The following is a 12,826-nucleotide window of genomic DNA, read 5'->3' on the forward strand; positions in this document are numbered from 1 at the left end:
TGAGGAGTAGGGAAATGAGGTGGAGGTAGTGGAATCCTCAGTAGGGTTGGCCGGGGGGGGAGGGGTTTGGACAGGGGTGACAGGGGGGGGGGCCAGGGAGGGGGCAACAGTTTTCTTACCCTTCTTTTCCCTGGACTCCGTGGCTGCTGGGGCATCGGCTGGAGCCACGGTCGCTGGGTTCTTGGCCGCCTTGTCCTTGGCCTCTGTGGCCTTGGTCGTAGCTGCCTTGGTCGACGAAGCTGTGACTACCCGATACTGGGTCGCCGCGGCAACCCTTGCCCAGGATTTCTCCCGCTGTGGGCAGTCCTTGTAAAGGTGGTCCGCCTGTCCACATAGGTTGCAAGTCTTCTTCTTTGGACAGTCCTTGGAGCTGTGTCCTGTCACCCGGCAAACCCTGCAGGCGTCCTCCTTGCAGGTCTTCATCGAATGCCCTTTCCCGCCACATTTCCTGCAGTTGTGTGGCATGTCCGGGTAGTAGATGAGACCAAAGGAGTTTCCCAGAGAGAATGTCGGGGGCAGGTGCTGGAGACCATCCTCGGATGCTGGATCCCTGTGGAGTCGAACGGTTACTGACCACTTACCCGTCCAGAATCCGTTGCCGTTAAGGATGTGGGATGGCTCCCTCACCACTGTGCAGAGACGTCCCAGGAACGTGGAGATGTCTCTTCCTGGGGTGTGCGGGTTCCGCATGGAGACCGTGATCCTCTTCTCATCCCTCTGTATAGGACAGGATCCTAAAAAAGAATGAAAAGGGGAGTCCGGCATCGCTGCGTTCATCGCCTCCCAGTATCTCCTGCAGGCATTCACCGTGGCAAAGGTTACCAGAAAAATGCCAGTCATGAAGGTCTGGACACTCAGGGTTTCCGCCCTGGAGAAGCCCTGATCCAGAATCATCTTCTTGCAGAACACGTCGCTGGACATGTCCGGCAACCTACCATCCACCGCCTTCAGCTTCAGGGCGACCGTCTGCCGCATCCAAGGCTCCAGGGTTGGAGCCTTTTCAGGCGGCGTCCGGGCTCCCTCCGGCTGGCTGGCGTCGGAGGTAGGGGCCTCTTGGGCCGAAGAAGCCTCTGGATGAGCCTTCCTGGAGGTCCCTGGGTCCTGAGCCTTCTTGGCTGCCTTCTCTGGCTTGCTTGCCATGGCTGGTTCCTGCTTGAGTTCCCGGAGCTGGATCTTGGATTCTTCTCCGGGTGTCTTCTCCCGCTGTGTTCCTCCTCGAAGTTCCTCTGGTCTCCCCAAGTCTTCTCCGAGCCTTCGTCTTCTTGCTTCTTTCTGCCAAGCTCTTCTTCCGTCCGATCTCCCTCTTTCGGTCTCGGCTGGGCTTCGGAGCTTGTCTCCCTGATCGTATCTCGTCAAGTGTAGCTAGCTCAGTTTGTTCTGATAAGAACAGATACTACACTTGATCTTAGCCAAAAGGCCGAGAAGCGATAACCAGAATTGGTTTGGGCCTCGAGTGGCACCCTGGCCTATGCCGGACACATCTTAGGGAGAGAGAGCGAGAGGGAGACAAACCCACGCCTACACAAGACATTTTGTCACCCAAGCCAACCCTTGAAAAGGCTGCTTTGCAGAGCCAAAACAAGAAGAATGGTGCGTTTTGCAGCCGCCGCCCACTGCAATGAATCTGAATAACTCCTCCTTTAGGGCGCAAGCAACTCCCCTCCCCCTTGCAGTCTTTCCAATTCACGATACAAAAAGACGGACAGGACAGGTTGCCTGACTTTCCGTCACTGCCACCCTTTGCCATCCTTACCCGTAGAAAGCCCTTTCATCATCCCCAAACCCTAATCTTTTCCCTTTCCTTCCCAGCCCCCAAACCCTGCCCTCTGTACCTTTCTCACCACCCGCTTCCCTTCTCCTGTCATCCCCCTACCACCCGGGAAAAAAAGAGATTGCCCCCTCCTTCCACTAGCCCACCCTCCCACCCAAAGAACAACTTCTTCTGCGCAGCTTGTTTTCTAGGCAGCAGCGCTATTGTGATGTCATCGGGGGGCATTGTGACAAGCCGCCAGTGTTCCGTCTCTTCATGTTGTGCACAGTTCAAACGGAAAATACATCAACAGGCAGACTACAGAAAAGCTTACTATCAAAGGTTAGAGGGGGGCTTTCTCAGAGGGCTTTTTACAGTTTTTCTATTCCCAATTAGCCGTTTAAGTGTACTTATTGAAAGTAGTAATTCTTTCATAGGCCGCCCTTTCTTAGTATTTGACGTTCCTTATATTGCGGTATGAGGCTTCGCAGTAGGTTGCAAACATTCATCACCCATGACTGTCCCCAATTGAGCTCAGAAGCTCAATGTCTATCATGACCTCTCTTTTAGAATGTCCAAGAGCAAGCAAACTATTCCTCCAGGAGAGGGCGCCAACAGACTACTAAAGAGATCATCATTACTCAAAGAAAACCCCAAAAACCAATGCATGATAGGAATAAACAGGTAACTTTCTTTGGAGTGGAAGCGGAGAGATCGCACCAGATGCCAATTCTAGATGTTATCACACCTGTGGTCACTGCAGCAGCAGGTGAATCCACTTTGTCCAAAAGGGATCTATTCCATTCAATTGCAAATGATCTAGATAAGACAGAGAACTGCAGCACGGGGACATAGCCGAGTTGGTCAGGTTGAGTGGTGATGAGTTTGCTATTTGGATGAATAAAGAAAGTCAAAAGTGTGAAAGATAAAAAACAAAAGGAGGAAGTGTGAAAAGTGAATGGGCCAAATTGAGGTGCATATGAAGACGTATGCTTTCTTCCAATTCATTAAATCGGGCTAATATGAATCAGGTGAATTGAGTTCTGCTTTTGGAAACTGGGTTAAGAAGGGGTGCACCGTTCCTGGAGGTACTGCAATACCAGGTCAATGCGTGGAGTGGACAGAGCAAGCTCTTTTTCCATCTCCCTGTTCTAAAAATCCATTTAATATATGGTCCCCAGATAGGGGACGTATCAGATATTAAACTGATAAGAACAGATACTACACTTGATCTTAGCCAAAAGGCCGAGAAGCGATAACCAGAATTGGTTTGGGCCTCGAGTGGCACCCTGGCCTATGCCGGACACATCTTAGGGAGAGAGAGCGAGAGGGAGACAAACCCACGCCTACACAAGACATTTTGTCACCCAAGCCAACCCTTGAAAAGGCTGCTTTGCAGAGCCAAAACAAGAAGAATGGTGCGTTTTGCAGCCGCCGCCCACTGCAATGAATCTGAATAACTCCTCCTTTAGGGCGCAAGCAACTCCCCTCCCCCTTGCAGTCTTTCCAATTCACGATACAAAAAGACGGACAGGACAGGTTGCCTGACTTTCCGTCACTGCCACCCTTTGCCATCCTTACCCGTAGAAAGCCCTTTCATCATCCCCAAACCCTAATCTTTTCCCTTTCCTTCCCAGCCCCCAAACCCTGCCCTCTGTACCTTTCTCACCACCCGCTTCCCTTCTCCTGTCATCCCCCTACCACCCGGGAAAAAAAGAGATTGCCCCCTCCTTCCACTAGCCCACCCTCCCACCCAAAGAACAACTTCTTCTGCGCAGCTTGTTTTCTAGGCAGCAGCGCTATTGTGATGTCATCGGGGGGCATTGTGACAAGCCGCCAGTGTTCCGTCTCTTCATGTTGTGCACAGTTCAAACGGAAAATACATCAACAGGCAGACTACAGAAAAGCTTACTATCAAAGGTTAGAGGGGGGCTTTCTCAGAGGGCTTTTTACAGTTTTTCTATTCCCAATTAGCCGTTTAAGTGTACTTATTGAAAGTAGTAATTCTTTCATAGGCCGCCCTTTCTTAGTATTTGACGTTCCTTATATTGCGGTATGAGGCTTCGCAGTAGGTTGCAAACATTCATCACCCATGACTGTCCCCAATTGAGCTCAGAAGCTCAATGTCTATCATGACCTCTCTTTTAGAATGTCCAAGAGCAAGCAAACTATTCCTCCAGGAGAGGGCGCCAACAGACTACTAAAGAGATCATCATTACTCAAAGAAAACCCCAAAAACCAATGCATGATAGGAATAAACAGGTAACTTTCTTTGGAGTGGAAGCGGAGAGATCGCACCAGATGCCAATTCTAGATGTTATCACACCTGTGGTCACTGCAGCAGCAGGTGAATCCACTTTGTCCAAAAGGGATCTATTCCATTCAATTGCAAATGATCTAGATAAGACAGAGAACTGCAGCACGGGGACATAGCCGAGTTGGTCAGGTTGAGTGGTGATGAGTTTGCTATTTGGATGAATAAAGAAAGTCAAAAGTGTGAAAGATAAAAAACAAAAGGAGGAAGTGTGAAAAGTGAATGGGCCAAATTGAGGTGCATATGAAGACGTATGCTTTCTTCCAATTCATTAAATCGGGCTAATATGAATCAGGTGAATTGAGTTCTGCTTTTGGAAACTGGGTTAAGAAGGGGTGCACCGTTCCTGGAGGTACTGCAATACCAGGTCAATGCGTGGAGTGGACAGAGCAAGCTCTTTTTCCATCTCCCTGTTCTAAAAATCCATTTAATATATGGTCCCCAGATAGGGGACGTATCAGATATTAAACTGATAAGAACAGATACTACACTTGATCTTAGCCAAAAGGCCGAGAAGCGATAACCAGAATTGGTTTGGGCCTCGAGTGGCACCCTGGCCTATGCCGGACACATCTTAGGGAGAGAGAGCGAGAGGGAGACAAACCCACGCCTACACAAGACATTTTGTCACCCAAGCCAACCCTTGAAAAGGCTGCTTTGCAGAGCCAAAACAAGAAGAATGGTGCGTTTTGCAGCCGCCGCCCACTGCAATGAATCTGAATAACTCCTCCTTTAGGGCGCAAGCAACTCCCCTCCCCCTTGCAGTCTTTCCAATTCACGATACAAAAAGACGGACAGGACAGGTTGCCTGACTTTCCGTCACTGCCACCCTTTGCCATCCTTACCCGTAGAAAGCCCTTTCATCATCCCCAAACCCTAATCTTTTCCCTTTCCTTCCCAGCCCCCAAACCCTGCCCTCTGTACCTTTCTCACCACCCGCTTCCCTTCTCCTGTCATCCCCCTACCACCCGGGAAAAAAAGAGATTGCCCCCTCCTTCCACTAGCCCACCCTCCCACCCAAAGAACAACTTCTTCTGCGCAGCTTGTTTTCTAGGCAGCAGCGCTATTGTGATGTCATCGGGGGGCATTGTGACAAGCCGCCAGTGTTCCGTCTCTTCATGTTGTGCACAGTTCAAACGGAAAATACATCAACAGGCAGACTACAGAAAAGCTTACTATCAAAGGTTAGAGGGGGGCTTTCTCAGAGGGCTTTTTACAGTTTTTCTATTCCCAATTAGCCGTTTAAGTGTACTTATTGAAAGTAGTAATTCTTTCATAGGCCGCCCTTTCTTAGTATTTGACGTTCCTTATATTGCGGTATGAGGCTTCGCAGTAGGTTGCAAACATTCATCACCCATGACTGTCCCCAATTGAGCTCAGAAGCTCAATGTCTATCATGACCTCTCTTTTAGAATGTCCAAGAGCAAGCAAACTATTCCTCCAGGAGAGGGCGCCAACAGACTACTAAAGAGATCATCATTACTCAAAGAAAACCCCAAAAACCAATGCATGATAGGAATAAACAGGTAACTTTCTTTGGAGTGGAAGCGGAGAGATCGCACCAGATGCCAATTCTAGATGTTATCACACCTGTGGTCACTGCAGCAGCAGGTGAATCCACTTTGTCCAAAAGGGATCTATTCCATTCAATTGCAAATGATCTAGATAAGACAGAGAACTGCAGCACGGGGACATAGCCGAGTTGGTCAGGTTGAGTGGTGATGAGTTTGCTATTTGGATGAATAAAGAAAGTCAAAAGTGTGAAAGATAAAAAACAAAAGGAGGAAGTGTGAAAAGTGAATGGGCCAAATTGAGGTGCATATGAAGACGTATGCTTTCTTCCAATTCATTAAATCGGGCTAATATGAATCAGGTGAATTGAGTTCTGCTTTTGGAAACTGGGTTAAGAAGGGGTGCACCGTTCCTGGAGGTACTGCAATACCAGGTCAATGCGTGGAGTGGACAGAGCAAGCTCTTTTTCCATCTCCCTGTTCTAAAAATCCATTTAATATATGGTCCCCAGATAGGGGACGTATCAGATATTAAACTGATAAGAACAGATACTACACTTGATCTTAGCCAAAAGGCCGAGAAGCGATAACCAGAATTGGTTTGGGCCTCGAGTGGCACCCTGGCCTATGCCGGACACATCTTAGGGAGAGAGAGCGAGAGGGAGACAAACCCACGCCTACACAAGACATTTTGTCACCCAAGCCAACCCTTGAAAAGGCTGCTTTGCAGAGCCAAAACAAGAAGAATGGTGCGTTTTGCAGCCGCCGCCCACTGCAATGAATCTGAATAACTCCTCCTTTAGGGCGCAAGCAACTCCCCTCCCCCTTGCAGTCTTTCCAATTCACGATACAAAAAGACGGACAGGACAGGTTGCCTGACTTTCCGTCACTGCCACCCTTTGCCATCCTTACCCGTAGAAAGCCCTTTCATCATCCCCAAACCCTAATCTTTTCCCTTTCCTTCCCAGCCCCCAAACCCTGCCCTCTGTACCTTTCTCACCACCCGCTTCCCTTCTCCTGTCATCCCCCTACCACCCGGGAAAAAAAGAGATTGCCCCCTCCTTCCACTAGCCCACCCTCCCACCCAAAGAACAACTTCTTCTGCGCAGCTTGTTTTCTAGGCAGCAGCGCTATTGTGATGTCATCGGGGGGCATTGTGACAAGCCGCCAGTGTTCCGTCTCTTCATGTTGTGCACAGTTCAAACGGAAAATACATCAACAGGCAGACTACAGAAAAGCTTACTATCAAAGGTTAGAGGGGGGCTTTCTCAGAGGGCTTTTTACAGTTTTTCTATTCCCAATTAGCCGTTTAAGTGTACTTATTGAAAGTAGTAATTCTTTCATAGGCCGCCCTTTCTTAGTATTTGACGTTCCTTATATTGCGGTATGAGGCTTCGCAGTAGGTTGCAAACATTCATCACCCATGACTGTCCCCAATTGAGCTCAGAAGCTCAATGTCTATCATGACCTCTCTTTTAGAATGTCCAAGAGCAAGCAAACTATTCCTCCAGGAGAGGGCGCCAACAGACTACTAAAGAGATCATCATTACTCAAAGAAAACCCCAAAAACCAATGCATGATAGGAATAAACAGGTAACTTTCTTTGGAGTGGAAGCGGAGAGATCGCACCAGATGCCAATTCTAGATGTTATCACACCTGTGGTCACTGCAGCAGCAGGTGAATCCACTTTGTCCAAAAGGGATCTATTCCATTCAATTGCAAATGATCTAGATAAGACAGAGAACTGCAGCACGGGGACATAGCCGAGTTGGTCAGGTTGAGTGGTGATGAGTTTGCTACTTGGATGAATAAAGAAAGTCAAAAGTGTGAAAGATAAAAAACAAAAGGAGGAAGTGTGAAAAGTGAATGGGCCAAATTGAGGTGCATATGAAGACGTATGCTTTCTTCCAATTCATTAAATCGGGCTAATATGAATCAGGTGAATTGAGTTCTGCTTTTGGAAACTGGGTTAAGAAGGGGTGCACCGTTCCTGGAGGTACTGCAATACCAGGTCAATGCGTGGAGTGGACAGAGCAAGCTCTTTTTCCATCTCCCTGTTCTAAAAATCCATTTAATATATGGTCCCCAGATAGGGGACGTATCAGATATTAAACTGATAAGAACAGATACTACACTTGATCTTAGCCAAAAGGCCGAGAAGCGATAACCAGAATTGGTTTGGGCCTCGAGTGGCACCCTGGCCTATGCCGGACACATCTTAGGGAGAGAGAGCGAGAGGGAGACAAACCCACGCCTACACAAGACATTTTGTCACCCAAGCCAACCCTTGAAAAGGCTGCTTTGCAGAGCCAAAACAAGAAGAATGGTGCGTTTTGCAGCCGCCGCCCACTGCAATGAATCTGAATAACTCCTCCTTTAGGGCGCAAGCAACTCCCCTCCCCCTTGCAGTCTTTCCAATTCACGATACAAAAAGACGGACAGGACAGGTTGCCTGACTTTCCGTCACTGCCACCCTTTGCCATCCTTACCCGTAGAAAGCCCTTTCATCATCCCCAAACCCTAATCTTTTCCCTTTCCTTCCCAGCCCCCAAACCCTGCCCTCTGTACCTTTCTCACCACCCGCTTCCCTTCTCCTGTCATCCCCCTACCACCCGGGAAAAAAAGAGATTGCCCCCTCCTTCCACTAGCCCACCCTCCCACCCAAAGAACAACTTCTTCTGCGCAGCTTGTTTTCTAGGCAGCAGCGCTATTGTGATGTCATCGGGGGGCATTGTGACAAGCCGCCAGTGTTCCGTCTCTTCATGTTGTGCACAGTTCAAACGGAAAATACATCAACAGGCAGACTACAGAAAAGCTTACTATCAAAGGTTAGAGGGGGGCTTTCTCAGAGGGCTTTTTACAGTTTTTCTATTCCCAATTAGCCGTTTAAGTGTACTTATTGAAAGTAGTAATTCTTTCATAGGCCGCCCTTTCTTAGTATTTGACGTTCCTTATATTGCGGTATGAGGCTTCGCAGTAGGTTGCAAACATTCATCACCCATGACTGTCCCCAATTGAGCTCAGAAGCTCAATGTCTATCATGACCTCTCTTTTAGAATGTCCAAGAGCAAGCAAACTATTCCTCCAGGAGAGGGCGCCAACAGACTACTAAAGAGATCATCATTACTCAAAGAAAACCCCAAAAACCAATGCATGATAGGAATAAACAGGTAACTTTCTTTGGAGTGGAAGCGGAGAGATCGCACCAGATGCCAATTCTAGATGTTATCACACCTGTGGTCACTGCAGCAGCAGGTGAATCCACTTTGTCCAAAAGGGATCTATTCCATTCAATTGCAAATGATCTAGATAAGACAGAGAACTGCAGCACGGGGACATAGCCGAGTTGGTCAGGTTGAGTGGTGATGAGTTTGCTATTTGGATGAATAAAGAAAGTCAAAAGTGTGAAAGATAAAAAACAAAAGGAGGAAGTGTGAAAAGTGAATGGGCCAAATTGAGGTGCATATGAAGACGTATGCTTTCTTCCAATTCATTAAATCGGGCTAATATGAATCAGGTGAATTGAGTTCTGCTTTTGGAAACTGGGTTAAGAAGGGGTGCACCGTTCCTGGAGGTACTGCAATACCAGGTCAATGCGTGGAGTGGACAGAGCAAGCTCTTTTTCCATCTCCCTGTTCTAAAAATCCATTTAATATATGGTCCCCAGATAGGGGACGTATCAGATATTAAACTGATAAGAACAGATACTACACTTGATCTTAGCCAAAAGGCCGAGAAGCGATAACCAGAATTGGTTTGGGCCTCGAGTGGCACCCTGGCCTATGCCGGACACATCTTAGGGAGAGAGAGCGAGAGGGAGACAAACCCACGCCTACACAAGACATTTTGTCACCCAAGCCAACCCTTGAAAAGGCTGCTTTGCAGAGCCAAAACAAGAAGAATGGTGCGTTTTGCAGCCGCCGCCCACTGCAATGAATCTGAATAACTCCTCCTTTAGGGCGCAAGCAACTCCCCTCCCCCTTGCAGTCTTTCCAATTCACGATACAAAAAGACGGACAGGACAGGTTGCCTGACTTTCCGTCACTGCCACCCTTTGCCATCCTTACCCGTAGAAAGCCCTTTCATCATCCCCAAACCCTAATCTTTTCCCTTTCCTTCCCAGCCCCCAAACCCTGCCCTCTGTACCTTTCTCACCACCCGCTTCCCTTCTCCTGTCATCCCCCTACCACCCGGGAAAAAAAGAGATTGCCCCCTCCTTCCACTAGCCCACCCTCCCACCCAAAGAACAACTTCTTCTGCGCAGCTTGTTTTCTAGGCAGCAGCGCTATTGTGATGTCATCGGGGGGCATTGTGACAAGCCGCCAGTGTTCCGTCTCTTCATGTTGTGCACAGTTCAAACGGAAAATACATCAACAGGCAGACTACAGAAAAGCTTACTATCAAAGGTTAGAGGGGGGCTTTCTCAGAGGGCTTTTTACAGTTTTTCTATTCCCAATTAGCCGTTTAAGTGTACTTATTGAAAGTAGTAATTCTTTCATAGGCCGCCCTTTCTTAGTATTTGACGTTCCTTATATTGCGGTATGAGGCTTCGCAGTAGGTTGCAAACATTCATCACCCATGACTGTCCCCAATTGAGCTCAGAAGCTCAATGTCTATCATGACCTCTCTTTTAGAATGTCCAAGAGCAAGCAAACTATTCCTCCAGGAGAGGGCGCCAACAGACTACTAAAGAGATCATCATTACTCAAAGAAAACCCCAAAAACCAATGCATGATAGGAATAAACAGGTAACTTTCTTTGGAGTGGAAGCGGAGAGATCGCACCAGATGCCAATTCTAGATGTTATCACACCTGTGGTCACTGCAGCAGCAGGTGAATCCACTTTGTCCAAAAGGGATCTATTCCATTCAATTGCAAATGATCTAGATAAGACAGAGAACTGCAGCACGGGGACATAGCCGAGTTGGTCAGGTTGAGTGGTGATGAGTTTGCTATTTGGATGAATAAAGAAAGTCAAAAGTGTGAAAGATAAAAAACAAAAGGAGGAAGTGTGAAAAGTGAATGGGCCAAATTGAGGTGCATATGAAGACGTATGCTTTCTTCCAATTCATTAAATCGGGCTAATATGAATCAGGTGAATTGAGTTCTGCTTTTGGAAACTGGGTTAAGAAGGGGTGCACCGTTCCTGGAGGTACTGCAATACCAGGTCAATGCGTGGAGTGGACAGAGCAAGCTCTTTTTCCATCTCCCTGTTCTAAAAATCCATTTAATATATGGTCCCCAGATAGGGGACGTATCAGATATTAAACTGATAAGAACAGATACTACACTTGATCTTAGCCAAAAGGCCGAGAAGCGATAACCAGAATTGGTTTGGGCCTCGAGTGGCACCCTGGCCTATGCCGGACACATCTTAGGGAGAGAGAGCGAGAGGGAGACAAACCCACGCCTACACAAGACATTTTGTCACCCAAGCCAACCCTTGAAAAGGCTGCTTTGCAGAGCCAAAACAAGAAGAATGGTGCGTTTTGCAGCCGCCGCCCACTGCAATGAATCTGAATAACTCCTCCTTTAGGGCGCAAGCAACTCCCCTCCCCCTTGCAGTCTTTCCAATTCACGATACAAAAAGACGGACAGGACAGGTTGCCTGACTTTCCGTCACTGCCACCCTTTGCCATCCTTACCCGTAGAAAGCCCTTTCATCATCCCCAAACCCTAATCTTTTCCCTTTCCTTCCCAGCCCCCAAACCCTGCCCTCTGTACCTTTCTCACCACCCGCTTCCCTTCTCCTGTCATCCCCCTACCACCCGGGAAAAAAAGAGATTGCCCCCTCCTTCCACTAGCCCACCCTCCCACCCAAAGAACAACTTCTTCTGCGCAGCTTGTTTTCTAGGCAGCAGCGCTATTGTGATGTCATCGGGGGGCATTGTGACAAGCCGCCAGTGTTCCGTCTCTTCATGTTGTGCACAGTTCAAACGGAAAATACATCAACAGGCAGACTACAGAAAAGCTTACTATCAAAGGTTAGAGGGGGGCTTTCTCAGAGGGCTTTTTACAGTTTTTCTATTCCCAATTAGCCGTTTAAGTGTACTTATTGAAAGTAGTAATTCTTTCATAGGCCGCCCTTTCTTAGTATTTGACGTTCCTTATATTGCGGTATGAGGCTTCGCAGTAGGTTGCAAACATTCATCACCCATGACTGTCCCCAATTGAGCTCAGAAGCTCAATGTCTATCATGACCTCTCTTTTAGAATGTCCAAGAGCAAGCAAACTATTCCTCCAGGAGAGGGCGCCAACAGACTACTAAAGAGATCATCATTACTCAAAGAAAACCCCAAAAACCAATGCATGATAGGAATAAACAGGTAACTTTCTTTGGAGTGGAAGCGGAGAGATCGCACCAGATGCCAATTCTAGATGTTATCACACCTGTGGTCACTGCAGCAGCAGGTGAATCCACTTTGTCCAAAAGGGATCTATTCCATTCAATTGCAAATGATCTAGATAAGACAGAGAACTGCAGCACGGGGACATAGCCGAGTTGGTCAGGTTGAGTGGTGATGAGTTTGCTATTTGGATGAATAAAGAAAGTCAAAAGTGTGAAAGATAAAAAACAAAAGGAGGAAGTGTGAAAAGTGAATGGGCCAAATTGAGGTGCATATGAAGACGTATGCTTTCTTCCAATTCATTAAATCGGGCTAATATGAATCAGGTGAATTGAGTTCTGCTTTTGGAAACTGGGTTAAGAAGGGGTGCACCGTTCCTGGAGGTACTGCAATACCAGGTCAATGCGTGGAGTGGACAGAGCAAGCTCTTTTTCCATCTCCCTGTTCTAAAAATCCATTTAATATATGGTCCCCAGATAGGGGACGTATCAGATATTAAACTGATAAGAACAGATACTACACTTGATCTTAGCCAAAAGGCCGAGAAGCGATAACCAGAATTGGTTTGGGCCTCGAGTGGCACCCTGGCCTATGCCGGACACATCTTAGGGAGAGAGAGCGAGAGGGAGACAAACCCACGCCTACACAAGACATTTTGTCACCCAAGCCAACCCTTGAAAAGGCTGCTTTGCAGAGCCAAAACAAGAAGAATGGTGCGTTTTGCAGCCGCCGCCCACTGCAATGAATCTGAATAACTCCTCCTTTAGGGCGCAAGCAACTCCCCTCCCCCTTGCAGTCTTTCCAATTCACGATACAAAAAGACGGACAGGACAGGTTGCCTGACTTTCCGTCACTGCCACCCTTTGCCATCCTTACCCGTAGAAAGCCCTTTCATCATCCCCA

The 12,826-nt window shown here is 47.8% G+C and overlaps 7 non-coding genes and 1 pseudogene across 7 annotated transcripts; all 8 read right to left on the reverse strand.

Annotated features, from left to right (window-relative positions):
* Positions 1–1,325: 1,325 nt before the first annotated feature.
* On the reverse strand, positions 1,326–1,429 carry LOC142289569 (U2 spliceosomal RNA; annotated as a pseudogene).
* Positions 1,430–2,816: 1,387 nt separating this feature from the next.
* LOC142289559 (U2 spliceosomal RNA) lies at positions 2,817–3,007 on the reverse strand. Its single transcript, XR_012750030.1, has one exon. It is a non-coding gene; the product is annotated as a U2 spliceosomal RNA (small nuclear RNA).
* Positions 3,008–4,394: 1,387 nt separating this feature from the next.
* Positions 4,395–4,585, reverse strand: LOC142289560 (U2 spliceosomal RNA). Its single transcript, XR_012750031.1, has one exon. It is a non-coding gene; the product is annotated as a U2 spliceosomal RNA (small nuclear RNA).
* A 1,387-nt stretch (positions 4,586–5,972) lies between these two features.
* LOC142289561 (U2 spliceosomal RNA) lies at positions 5,973–6,163 on the reverse strand. Its single transcript, XR_012750032.1, has one exon. It is a non-coding gene; the product is annotated as a U2 spliceosomal RNA (small nuclear RNA).
* Positions 6,164–7,550: 1,387 nt separating this feature from the next.
* LOC142289562 (U2 spliceosomal RNA) lies at positions 7,551–7,741 on the reverse strand. The gene has a single exon (XR_012750033.1). It is a non-coding gene; the product is annotated as a U2 spliceosomal RNA (small nuclear RNA).
* A 1,387-nt stretch (positions 7,742–9,128) lies between these two features.
* Positions 9,129–9,319, reverse strand: LOC142289563 (U2 spliceosomal RNA). Its single transcript, XR_012750034.1, has one exon. It is a non-coding gene; the product is annotated as a U2 spliceosomal RNA (small nuclear RNA).
* A 1,387-nt stretch (positions 9,320–10,706) lies between these two features.
* On the reverse strand, positions 10,707–10,897 carry LOC142289564 (U2 spliceosomal RNA). Its single transcript, XR_012750035.1, has one exon. It is a non-coding gene; the product is annotated as a U2 spliceosomal RNA (small nuclear RNA).
* A 1,387-nt stretch (positions 10,898–12,284) lies between these two features.
* Positions 12,285–12,475, reverse strand: LOC142289566 (U2 spliceosomal RNA). Its single transcript, XR_012750037.1, has one exon. It is a non-coding gene; the product is annotated as a U2 spliceosomal RNA (small nuclear RNA).
* Positions 12,476–12,826: the final 351 nt, after the last annotated feature.

Source organism: Anomaloglossus baeobatrachus, unplaced genomic scaffold, assembly GCF_048569485.1.
Source record: "Anomaloglossus baeobatrachus isolate aAnoBae1 unplaced genomic scaffold, aAnoBae1.hap1 Scaffold_969, whole genome shotgun sequence".
Classification (NCBI taxonomy): Eukaryota; Metazoa; Chordata; class Amphibia; order Anura; family Aromobatidae; genus Anomaloglossus; species Anomaloglossus baeobatrachus.